This window comes from Gracilinanus agilis, chromosome 3 (genome assembly GCF_016433145.1).
Source record: "Gracilinanus agilis isolate LMUSP501 chromosome 3, AgileGrace, whole genome shotgun sequence".
Taxonomy (NCBI): Eukaryota; Metazoa; Chordata; class Mammalia; order Didelphimorphia; family Didelphidae; genus Gracilinanus; species Gracilinanus agilis.
This window is the reverse complement of record NC_058132.1, coordinates 268,922,540-268,935,827: the sequence shown is the minus strand read 5'-3', so window position 1 is coordinate 268,935,827 and position 13,288 is coordinate 268,922,540.

The following is a 13,288-nucleotide window of genomic DNA, read 5'->3' as shown; positions in this document are numbered from 1 at the left end:
TTGAAATAGGTCTCAAAACCTTTCCTGAGTTTACCCCTCTGGCTGTACTTGCCAGAGAATATGCTTTTTTTTCTTTTGATCTTAAAAATCTCACGGTCTCTTTCATGGCATGGAGAGATGAGGTAAAGCATGAAATGTTCTTGATTTTCTAAAAACTGTGGCACTATTTGATTAAAAGTCTTATCTCTGTGTCTAATCATGACATGATGGCAGTCCTCAGTTCTTCAAGGCTATTCCAGCAGAGATCAAACTCTAGAAAAGTTTTGTATATAGACCCAATGATAGACAACCCAGTTAAGTTTGGAAGACTCATTACCAGAAGTTACCAAGTGATAAATTTCAGAACAGTATCACTTCAGATTCTAATAAGGCATCAAAAATTGTAATCTGCATCAAAGGAATGCTCATGAAGATGAAATTATGGGTCTGAAATATTTGTATAGATAATTTGTAGGGAAGTTCATTTAGGGCAGATATATCTTAAGGTCACCATCATAGCTGGTATAGTAAAAGAGGACTGCCAGGTTATCAGCTCACCTCTGTTAGATAACCAAAGCTGATGGTGTTCGGTTGTTTCAGTCATATCCAACTTTTTGTAGCCCCATTTGGGATTTTCTTGGCAAAGATACTGGAGTGGTTTGTTTGCCATTTCCTCTCCAGCTCATTTTACAGATGAAGAAAGTGATGCAAACAGGGTTAAGTGACTTGCCCAGGGTCACACAACTATTAAGTGTCTGAGGCCAGATTTGAACTCAAGAAGATGAGTCTTCTTGACTCTAGGCCCAGAATTCTATCCCCTGTACCACCTAGCTGCCTTGGAATCAAAGTTAGTTGGAGTTGTCAATAGAAAATCTGATGTATCAGACTAAAAGATATTTCCTATCAGATTTATGAATTTTCTCAGTTGGATCTTTCCAATCCAATTTCTATCTTTTCCTTAGTGTTAATATGCCCAGTGGATCTGTGCATAATTAATTTAAGTAGGGTTTCTAGGTAAAATAAATTCTACATAAGCACCTCATTTAGAGAATAAGGTCTCTCACAGAAAGGTAATCACATTTTACATAAGCTTTATAGTAGTACATCCTCTGTGAACCTTCAATCAGAAGATAAGCAGATTAAGCACTTTGCTGCATTGTAGTGATAATGTTTCTTTATTAAAAAGCGCTGATCTTTATCTGCTTGGCAAATTCAAGGAACACTTTGAGCTCTCAACACTTTTGACTGACTACAAAGATTAATTTCAAACTCGGAAAAATAAAAGTATTTGGTAATTAAGGTGGTCTCAGGTGATGTGCAGGACATCATAAGAGTACTTAAATCACTCCCTTATCTTCAGTCTTAGAAGACAGTGAAAACAAATAAAACTGAGTAGCTGTTGATAATGGCTTAAAAACATCTGTCAAATACTTCATGTACTCCAGCTCAACTGAAAAAAAGATCTACTGAAAACACTGAACAAGACAGATTCTGTGAGTTATAATTAACTTGGTATCCACCTTCTCTGAAGTATTTTTCACTGTTACAGAGTATACAATTCGGTGCATATATAAATTATCTTTATACAAATATTTAATTAGGGAAAATCGAAAGCCTCAAGTAAAAAGACATACTTACATAATTATATGAGAACAATCAATTGATTTCATTTAACTGAACAGTAATTGAGGTTTAATTATATCACTGTTTTCCAGGACAGAATTAAATTTTTTGGAAGACAGTTTCATCTTTGTTTTCTCATTATATTACACTTGGGTTGTGGAGAATGGGACATCAAATCAAAGTCTAACCTAGTCCCTTTTTTCTCCCTCTGACACTTTCATTAGCTTTTTTAGATCTCTTTTCTGTTTATGTAAGCAAATGTATCTAACACACACATTAAAGCCAAAGACATGTATGTTATTAATTACCAGAAATGTATCTTTATGGAAATTTAAACACAGCTGCTAATTTCCACTGCATCTGCTTTACCTATGCCACTAGAAATTAGGAAAAAAAATCTTACAAATAGCCAAGTTTGAATAAGGTGTTCATATTAAAGAACAGGACAAGTTGGCCATGAAATAGTAATAGTTTTGAATTGTGCAATATGTCAAATCAGGTACTAAACTGACTAAATTTTTGCTAGCATTTATTTCTGGAAAAAGCACTATGTGGAGAGCTAAAAGCCCTTAATTAAATAATTCTCCTATTTGCCTAGTGAGCTTGGGCAAGTTCTTGTGCCAGCATAGACTTCAGTTTCCACATCTGTGAAATGAAGGGGTTGAAGTAGGAAGAACTATTTTGATGGACTTGGAACATCAGAACCATGAAGGAGTATTTCAATATCTGCATCTTTGCTGTTCTTATTTTCACTAAGAAGTTACTATTTTAAACAAAGCCATAACAACTATTGAACTAACTGTTACTTTTGGCCAATGTTTTCTTTTTCACGCCTTTTATTCTCTATTGTTAACTACATATGTTGACCTCACTATCTGATCTACATATATATGTCATGATCTACATCTTTTCTTTAAGGTTATCTGGTTGTTTTTTTTTTTTAAGTAGACTATGGAGGACAATTTTTTTTAAAAAAAAACAAGATATAAGTTCATGGAAAAAATCTGTTCACTGTATCAATGCCCTTGATATTTTGCATCATCTAAATTAGTAAAGAGTAGCATTCCATATTCATCAGTATAGCATTGCTACAATATATAAGATGGCAGTAAGGCTGACAGAAAATAAGCACCCTTTGGAAAAGAAACCAAAATTAGCCCATGGGAAATCCAGCAAGGTCACTGAAAAGAAATTCAATGTATTTTGGTGACTTCTATTCCTTTTTAATGGTTTTTCTCATATTCATGGGGAATTCCAAACATTTGCCTTATTGAAAAAAAATTTAAAGCACAACACGTAACCCTCATAAGTGTTGGCCAAAGCATCACAAATGTTTCAGCTGAAAAGGTTCACAAAGGAGTGTGGTGAAAATAAAAAAGGCCATGAAATTAGAATACTTGACTTCAAGTACCATGACTACTAATTCCTGCCTTATAAACTTGAGCAGGTAAGTTCCTTCAAAAATCTCTGAGCCTCTCTTTTCCTTTGACATATGAGGACAAAGAACTTGTATTAGCCTATTCCATGAGATTATTGTAAGAAAAGGTCTATATGCAAAATGTAAGTTAATATTACAATTCTGAGCTAATTTTTTCACATTTGTGGGGAATTCTGAGCATATGCCTAATCTAGAGATAAGGCATCAAAAATTTGAAGAAATTGTTTAGCAGTTTTCTGGAGGGAATTCAGAACTATGACCTCATGGTCATCATGATACTAGCCTTAGAAGGAGTCGAAACTATTCATTTGCACCAAGTGATATCAGGTGGCAAATGTCATTCCTATCTGGCAGCTTCCCTAGAAAGGAGTGACATGATGATAGGGCAGGTAGGTGGCATGGTAGAATGAGCACTGGACCTAGAGGCAAGAAGACCTGAGTTCAAATATGATTTCAGACACCAGCTGGGCAAGTTACAACCTCAGTTTCCTCAACTATAAAACAGGAAAAATAACAGCACCTACCTGGAAGGTTGTGTGTTGTGAAGATCAAATGAGGCAATACTTACAAAGCATTTAGCAGAATATCTGGCACATAACAACACACAGTGGGCATCATCTATACAAATACTTATTCTCTTTCCTCCATCCCTCTGTAGATCTGAACCTAGGACCCACCCATCCCCATCCCTGTTCCCAACCTCAGCTTCACATGATGCATATGTGTTTGGGAGATAGGGAAGTAGAGAGAGCCCAGGAAGTATTTAATTATTATACCACTTGCTAGACACTCCCCCACTCCCTTTAGGATTCATATCTAGCTCCAAATAGTTCATATGACAAGTCATTTAGAATAGAGATCTGCAGAAGTGATATTGCAAAGACAGAGCTGGAGACAGACACTAGTAGAAAGTAAAGAAATTAATCATTCCTTCCCCAAAATCTCCACCGCCCAGATTTTAATGCTGTAGACAGTTAAATGTCCAGAAACATATCCAGTAGGATATATAATAGAGCTGAACATTTAATTACTATTTGCTTTGGCTGGATTATTAATTTTATGTCATAAATAAATAATAAAATTTATACTATATTAGAATTGTATTTTTATATGGTATATGACATTCTGTGGTACACTGACAATTCTCCTATAACCAAACTCTTATCCTTACAAGTGCATATAGGACTATATTATATAGGTCTTGGAGCATTACTTCATGACTTTAACTTATATAGATTTATCCCCTACCAGCCTCACTGCAGTGCAAAAATGACCAAAGACTGTGTCAGTAGAGCCTAAATTCTGGCAGGCCCTTACCAATTTGGAAAGAATCTTAGTGGTACTAAGTCCTGAGAGTGGACTCTATTGAGAACCATGCCAGTTAAATTTGAAGATCGTACTTGGAAGGTCGTTAACCAGTTAATTTTTGACCAAAATTACTCATTAAGATGATCTAATTGGGCAGAAAAAAAGGGAGGGAGTATCCTCACTGATAAAGCTGTGGATCACTGGAGAATTAAATTAGAGAAGTTGATAGTTGTATCTTTGTCTTTATAAGAAAGATAGTTTCAGTCACGATTAGTATAGATTGATGATGGGTACTTTTCAAATATAATCACTAATTATAACATGGTTTCTATGGAAAATAATGTCGCTCTCCCTAAAGGTAAATTTTCAAGAATGCGCTGGACTAAAAAAAAACACCTGGGACTTGTCATATATGCTGAAAAAAAATAAATGAATAGATGAATTAGATGGATTGAATGAATGGATGAAAGGGATGCTTCAGTATGATATGGACAACTGCAGATCAAGTAATACCTAGAAAGGGGTGTGTGTGTGTGTGTGTGTGTGTGTGTGTGTGTGTGTGTGTGTGTGTAAAAAATCCCATGGGCTAGTTGTTAACTTTTCTAGTCCTTAATTTTCTCACCTATAAAATGAAGGAAATAAAACATGATTTCAAAAGCTCCTCTTACTTCTCAATCTATGATCCTAAGATCGCATACCATCCTACACAATGGACATTAGGAAAGAACCAACATAGTAGAGATGTGATCTTCATGCATCTAATATAAACATTAACTCAGCATTTTTATGCTTTATCCTATTTTTTAAACCAAGAGATAAGGAACGAATTAAGCTTGTTAAATAAGAATAATAAATTATTATTTATAAAGGGCAGAGATAATAACCAAATTTTAATTTAAGTAAGTTAGGTTTAAAAATACAGTCAAATAGAGGTACAAAGACAACATCAATAGGAGATAGTCACAAAATCCTAGTTTAGAGAGATTTGAAAAGCAGACAACTATGGTAGAATGACAACCAATTTTTAAAAATTATATTCAACAAACACTAAATACCCAGTATACATATTTTACTCTACTAGGCCTTAGTGTATTCAAAGACTGCATGATGCCTACTGTCAAGGAGCCTATAATTTAATAGTGATATGAGGCATGTACAGAAATAACTATGAGAGAAAATGACATATAATAAGTTCAAAGAAGTCCAAGATGGAGTCCTTTGGGAAATCTGTGGAGAAAAAAAAATCACTTTCAGTAATAGAGGGAAGGTTGAAGGCAAGGAAGATATTAAGGAGAAGACAGTTTCTAAATTGAGTCTTTAAAAGAGGAACTTCAACAGGTAAAGAGGAGGAAGAATTGTATTTCAAGAATGGAGGAAAGAATGAAACCAGAAGAGATAGGAATCCAGTTTAACTGAATAAAGTATGTGAATGTCAAGACCTTTAATGTCGAAATAAGTTTTTATTTTATTCAGACAACAGAAAGCCCCTAGAAATATTAAATTTTTCTGAAGTTTTATATTTGAGTAACTGGAAGGATATCAGTACCCATTAACAGAAAAAGGGTTGCTATGAGTAAGGTCAGATTTAGAAAGGAAAAATAGATTTAATCTATCAGTAGGACCATGGATGATCAACTTTGCTGTCTTTCCACAAAAGAGAGAAACTGTAAGCCATAGTGGAAAATCAAGGAAAGCAAAATGAGTGGAAGTATTTGGTACACTTGACCAATTTGATTTGCAGTGATAGAATACAACACGCAAAGCATTCCTTCATAAGGAATGAAGGTTTTTAAGAGTAAAAAACTACTTGACATATTTACTTAAATATGTCGAGAAAAAATAATCAGCAGAGAAATGGAAGAGGTAAAAAATAAAATTCAGAATTCTAGTTTTTAGAGAGATTCTGATATTAGAGAACATCACAAATAGTTAAAAATAAATGAAGAGAGGACATTCTAAAATTTAAAAAAAGAAGGCAACTGCAGAATAGAGAATTGAAAAGACTTCCATATAAGTTCTTCTTATAAGTACTGTTCAGATCTAACTTCCTATATTTTCTGTGCCCATATTTCATTAGTTTTTCTCTCTTCGTGACTCACAATAACCAAAATAAATTATCAGAAACAAAAATGAATCATTAGTGGGAAAGTCTGATGTCAAGAAGAAAACAGAAAAAGCTTCCTAAAATAAACTGGTACATCCCACTGGAGCCTTGCCATAGCCTGTTCTCCAAGTCCATATGATCACACTTTGAGATAGTTGAAACAATGTCAGTTGTAAGTACTATATGGAGTGCAATCTATAACTCCTCTTGTGAAAGGGTTTGCAAACATCAGATTTTGCAAGTGGATACGATGCAATATCCAGTGACCTCTTCCTTGAAAGAGGTGGATGTGACTAAGAGTAGGAGAGATCCATTTTTTTAAACATCTATATTAGTTATACACAATTTATGACACTTGAGTTTCTGGGATTCTTCATGGAAACCTCAGAAAGTGAGTAAATTTGGCTTACTAAGGATTATCATTTAACAATAAGTGGTTTTTGGATGGATCTCTGTAAGATTTGCTTAACCTTGTGCAAAAATGAGATGTGAAAGTATCCAGGTTATAGTAGATTTAAACAGCTTTCATCAAATTTTCTTTTTCAAAAACATTTTTCCCACTCATGCTATTTTGTTATTACATAATTTGATACTGATCAAATATTTCTTCAGAAATGTAATTTCTTTTAAAAAACTAAACTGCACAGTATACTTGGTGTATTAGTATTTTACAGAATGAATAAAATTATTCTCAAAAAAAAGTCAGTCATAAAGTGTCTTGTCGGTGGTGGCAGGGTGAGCTTGCATAGAGAGAAGGCAAAGGGCAGGAACTGAAATAGGATGAGCAAAGCGCACCTATCCAAACTAAAAAAAAAATTTATTGACAAAAAGCTATCATTGAAATTAAATGTTGGGAGGCACATCCAAGAAATACTGGGAGGTTTTGATCTATTTATAAATCTTATGGTTAATGATGGAATAAAGATGGCACCAAGTGGGCAACAGAACAATATTGGAATTGTGGTGATGTGAGAAAACTATTATTTATGTTATAAGTCTTGGAATGAGTATGAGGAATAAAGAACCATAGATCCATGGATATGCTCTGATCCTTTACATTTGCAAGGGCTTCTTTTTCTTCCCCCCACCCCACTTCATTTGATACATAATATTTGCATATTCTTTGTTTAACTTTTTAAAAATAAAATTTGGGGAGATATTTAGACAGTATCTTTCCCTTGGGTACTCCTAAAAGAAAAACTATATAATAATGATGCCTTTTCTTTAATTCTTCAGTTTTGTTTGACACTACAAGTTAAGGATAATCAGTTAGTTCTTTTAAATTTAAAAGATATATTAAACTGAAACACAGGAAACTCTTTACACTATTAATGTATTCATATTTCTAAAAGAAAAATAAAGACACTGGATGGAGTGGCAAATGCCTAGTTGATACCTAACAGTCACCTAGTTGTTAGTATTTAATAGGAAAGATGGTCCTAGGAAGATTACATTTTTCTTGCCAACCTGGGAGAACCTGAGACAGAAAAAGGTTATGCTTCTCTCAACAGTAATAGGAAAGTTTAAGAGAAAGCAGAGTTTGGGAAAGAAGGATAATGAATTCTGTTGTGGAACTTGCTGAGTTTGAAATACCAGGAAGACTTGTGATTCAAATTATCCAAAATACACTTGGTTACTAGAGCTCAGTAGAGTGAAAATGTGAGATATTTAGACCTTTGATTATTTGTGTAGAAATAAGTGAATTTATAGGGGCCCAAAGAAATCATCAAGTGAGCAGAAAGAAAAAAGGACTGAGGCTGTGGGACACACACATGGTATATGATATGACAAGCCAGCAAAGTAACATAACAAAGAGTACTCAATCATGCAAAAAGCATTTGTCAAGTATTTACTGTAAGCCAGGCAGTATACTAAATTCTGGAGATAAAAAGAAAGAGAAAAAATGAAGTCCATTCCTTCAAGAAGCTTCCAGTCAAACAGGTAGGGAAAATATTAAAGGAAAAAATCTGTACCACAAAACCCTGAAAGTATCCTGGAAAAGAAGGTCAAGAGTGTCAAATACCTCAGAAAAGTAAAAATAAAAAACTAACAATTAAGAAAAGGTAACTAAATTTGGCAATTAAGAGGCAACTTATTCCTATTTGCAAATGGAGTAGAAATATTAAATGACCTTTCTTAATTCTCACAGAAAATTGTTACCAAAAACAAAATGTAGACTCTAAAGACTGCCTGTTCACTGAGATCTACAGCTTTTCTTTTGATAAACTGGCTGACCAATTGTACTATGGACTTTGGTTTTAACTTAGTTCTGTTATGAGGTAATATGATAGAGGACTTTTTCCATTCGTGAGTTGCCCAGAGTCCAACAATTTAATTGTATACCATTCCCACTAAAAATAAAGGGGCTATATCAACCAAGTGATATTTCTTTATAGCATAATCTTAACATTATCTCTCTACTGCTCAGTTTTCCCCATCATAACCAATAACATTGCTAGAGAATGAATTAAAGTGAGAGTGGAAATGAGAATTTGCTAAAAATAGATATTTTCTAAGCAGAGTAACAATATAAGAAGGCTAGAGAAGCAATAATATATACCCATATACATATAACATTAACTCTCAAACTGGTTAATAACAATACTGTTTTCTTTCCTTCTACTTAAATAGTATCACAGAATGGGAAGGGACCTTCAAGATCATGGTTATTTTGAGCCCTGAGACTTGGTTCATAGCACCCAGAATGAGAAGAACCTGAGAGATCATCTACCCACTTCTTTCATTTTGTAAATGAGGAAACTAGGGTCCAGAAAAGTCAGTTGATTTGCCTCAGGCAACACAGATAGCAAGTAGCAAAACTACATTTTTTTTGCCTTCTCTACATCTGACACAGGAGATTATCAAGAACATGATGCTGATAATACAGGATAAAAAGAATAAAATCCAGGTAATATGTGTTCCATATATGTGAACAGTTAGCTACATGCCACTTCATCAAACTACATCAATTGGCTGACAAGCTAACAAGTATTGGATTGAGCCAAGCAACACTAGCTATCCTCACTAATGGATCCAACTGGCTATTAATTCTGCAAAGGATAATTGTGCCACTTTTGCCCATAAAGTTACTCCTAGAGACCAGCACTCCCCAAATATGAGTTATATGGCAGTATAGATGTTCTCAAAGCTTCCACTAATCCAAATATGACTAGATGCTATTAAGGATCCATAGCCCTAGCTGGGACAAGTCAATAAATGCATGTGTGCTTTTTAGAAAAATCATTATTATGAGTCTGCACAAATACTTGGATTAGTAATCAGCCTTAAGCTTTGGTCCAATAGGAATAGCATGCTGAACAGCATAGATAAATGTCAAGGCTTAACCAATCATGGAAGGAATATTCAATACTCCTATGCTATACAATCCTAGGAATAAAAATGAGGTAAGGCACACAATAATTTAAAGCTTCAAAATAGCAGCAGTTTACATAGAAAGTCTCTATGATTGACAGACTATGCTGTTATTTGTCCTTTGTTTCAGAGGACCAAAGGCATCATGGGTGATGCCTTTACTTATGAACCGGATTTAAGTGAGGCAGTTACACAAAGTCATCAGCCCCACAATTTGAGGGTCATCAAAGTCTACTGGGAAGACAAAAATTGGGTGGTGAGACCTGAGATGCAGAGGATGACCCTGATGTCTTCAATGTCTAACCAAGCTCAAGGAACTTGCCTGCTTCAGCTGCCCTTGTAGCTGCTAGAACAAACTGACCATTACACTGGGGAAAGACTTCACATGCTTGGAGTAGACATCTCCCTAAATCACCAATGGGTTTGAGACTTGCCAGTTACCTTCAACCTGGTTTAGCTGGTTTGCCAGGTCTGTTTTACCAAGGTGTGGCTGACATGAATGCTATAGTTTTTTGGAGCTACAGGTGACAGTGGGGTAATAGGTAGAGACCAAAGTTATCCCCAGAGATGAAAGATGAAGTTACAGAGAGACACATCACTCTAAACCAGCAGTGAACCTTTTGTGTGTCATGAAACCCTCTGACATTCTGGTTCTGTAATTAGAAAAAAATCTTGAACCCTTGGACTCCATCTCCCAGAATTCTTTCCTCATCCCAAAATTTCCTTTTCCTTTTTCATTTACATGCATTTTTACATTATTGTTTATATAGTTCTGTAACACCTCTCTCTCTTTCTCTTCCACATGTGCAGCTTGGGTGAACTCCCTCTTTAGTCTTTTAGTTTTCCTTTTGTTTCAAGTTAAATTTAATAAATCCTATTAAATATAATACTTGGATTATTTTGAATATTAATTTCTTAATCTACAAAGTGAAGCCTGTATAATTGGAATTTGGGAGATGACATTTAAAAATATATATATATATATATATTTTCTATGAACATGTGGGCACTATCAAACTACATTTCCTGTGGTCCAACGGGTTTCCGGTTCCGGTTCTTTGGGTGTGGGGACGCACGGAGGCGGCAGTTTTGAATTCTTACAAGTGCGTGGTCTAATGATTTTATCCCTATCAGCATGGCTTTAATTAAAATACTAATTTCTATATTTATATCAGTCTTTATCATTTTTAATCTTAACAAGCCTGTGGACCTTGTCTCAGAATAATGTGTCTAAATGTATAGAATATAAAACATATATGAAGGAAAACAATTGTATTGAAGTAGTTATCAAAATAAAATTGTAACCTGAGAAATTCATTGATCCCAGGTTAAAAATCTCTGCTCTAAGTAGGAGTCATTATTTGAGCACAATATAGCTGAATCCATAAGAAAATAATTAACCTGATAAATGTTGTAGTTGAAAAGGAAACTCCACTATTATTTGACATGGTTTTAAAAGTGTTATCTATAGTAACAAAAAAGAGAACAAAAACAAAGGTATAAATATTGACTAAGAGGAGACAAAATTATGCCAACTATTTGCATGTGATCTAATGACACTTAGAAAACACTGAGTCAGCAAGGAAACTTAGTGAGATGATTAATTTGGTAGTCAAGGTGTTAGGATTCAAAATAAAGCTAGAAAAATCATTAGCATATCTAAATAGTATTAACAAAAAATAGGAAGAAACAATGAGATGTCATTCAAAATAATTATAGAATATATAATCACTCTGAGATTTAATACACCAAGATATGTATAAGATGTCGATAAAATACAATTAAAAACCAAACATCTGGAGAGATGTATACTGCTTATGGCTGGGCCCTTTCTAACATAATAGAAATAACACCACATAAATGAATTTAGATTGAGTGCTACAGCAATCAATATACCAAAGATACACTTTTAAGAACTAGATAGATTATATAACAAGATTAATTTGGAAGAACAAAAAGTCTAGAATTTCATGGGAAACAATGAGGAAAAGTGTGAATAAAGGGAACTTAGCACTACCAGACTTCAAACTCTAAAAATCTTTAAAAACTATTTGCTGCTTATATAAATGCATGGATATCACAATTTATATATACTATATACATATATTATATACATACATACATAATACTAGACAAAAATAGAGGCTGGCACTTAAATACAAGGTTCAGAAGAGACTCTCTAAGGTCCCCTTTAGTCTGTCCACATATAACAGGTGAAGATCATCGGCAAAATGCTGACTCCCCACTTTGTGCGTGGCACTATAACAAAGTATGCTACTAATCTGAATCAGCAAATTAAGGTTTGTTAAAAACAAAATGTTAATGGACTTTAGCAAAGACAAGCAAAACTCCCAATCAATCAACTCAATCCTATAGTAAGCCAAAAAGAGCGGAACACCAATGCTATACTCTCCCCTTCTAGCCTCACCCCCAACCTGCTAAGTGCTCATGTGGAGGAGATAAATTACCTAGCCAGCAGAACCAAAGGTTATCACTTAAACAAGCACATAAGTGACCTTGTATTTACCATGGACATTACCTGAGTTATACATATTGTAGTTGAGCTGGCAAAGGAAATTGTGAGGTTTTGTTGTTGTTGTTGTTGTTGTTGTTGTTGTTGTTGTTGTTTTAGGGACTAACTACTTATATAAAGCAAAGTCTTGGTCTTTGCAAAAGCAATAGCTTTTTCATGTGTTTTATTTAATTTTTTGCAAAAAAGCTAAGAAATACAATTAGAAAACTTGGAATCAATAAACATTTGCCAAGCACCTACACTCTGCTAAATACTGGAGATACAAATACTAAAATAAGATAATAATCATAATATCTTGGTTATGTTATAAATCATTTCATCCTCACACCTGTGAAGTAGGTGTTATTATTATTCCCACATTAAATCGAAGGAAACTGAGGCAAAGATAGGTAACATGGCCTTAATGTCTAGGATTACAAAGCTATTAATTGTCTGAAGCCAAATTTGAATTGAGGTCTTCCAAACTCAAGGACCAGTGCTCTACCTACTGTACCACCTACGTGCCACAAAACAACTCCTTTAAGGAGCAGGAATTTAAGAGAGATGTCTCCAACTTCCAAATATGCCCTGTTCCAAAAGTCTAATTGCAATTTAAAGTTGTTCTTTCAAAGTTGGAGTGTATTTTCCCAAGGAAGTTATAGTTCCTCTGGCTAGCCCACAAAAGTCCATTTAACCCAGTTAAATATTGTGCATTTGCAACAAATATGAATAGAAATATTATTGTAATTCTTGAACAGAACAGAAATGAAAAAAAATCTCTAATTCTTAGGCAAGGCAAGCTGAAGCAGCTTTAAAATTACATAAAAATGAAAAAGGTAGATGCTAGTGAGTATTTGTTATGTCTAATTACTGCACTTCAAAACTTAACTTTTCCTTACTTTGGTACAGATACACTTGTATTCCTGACTCTAATATCAGTTAACTGAGTAAC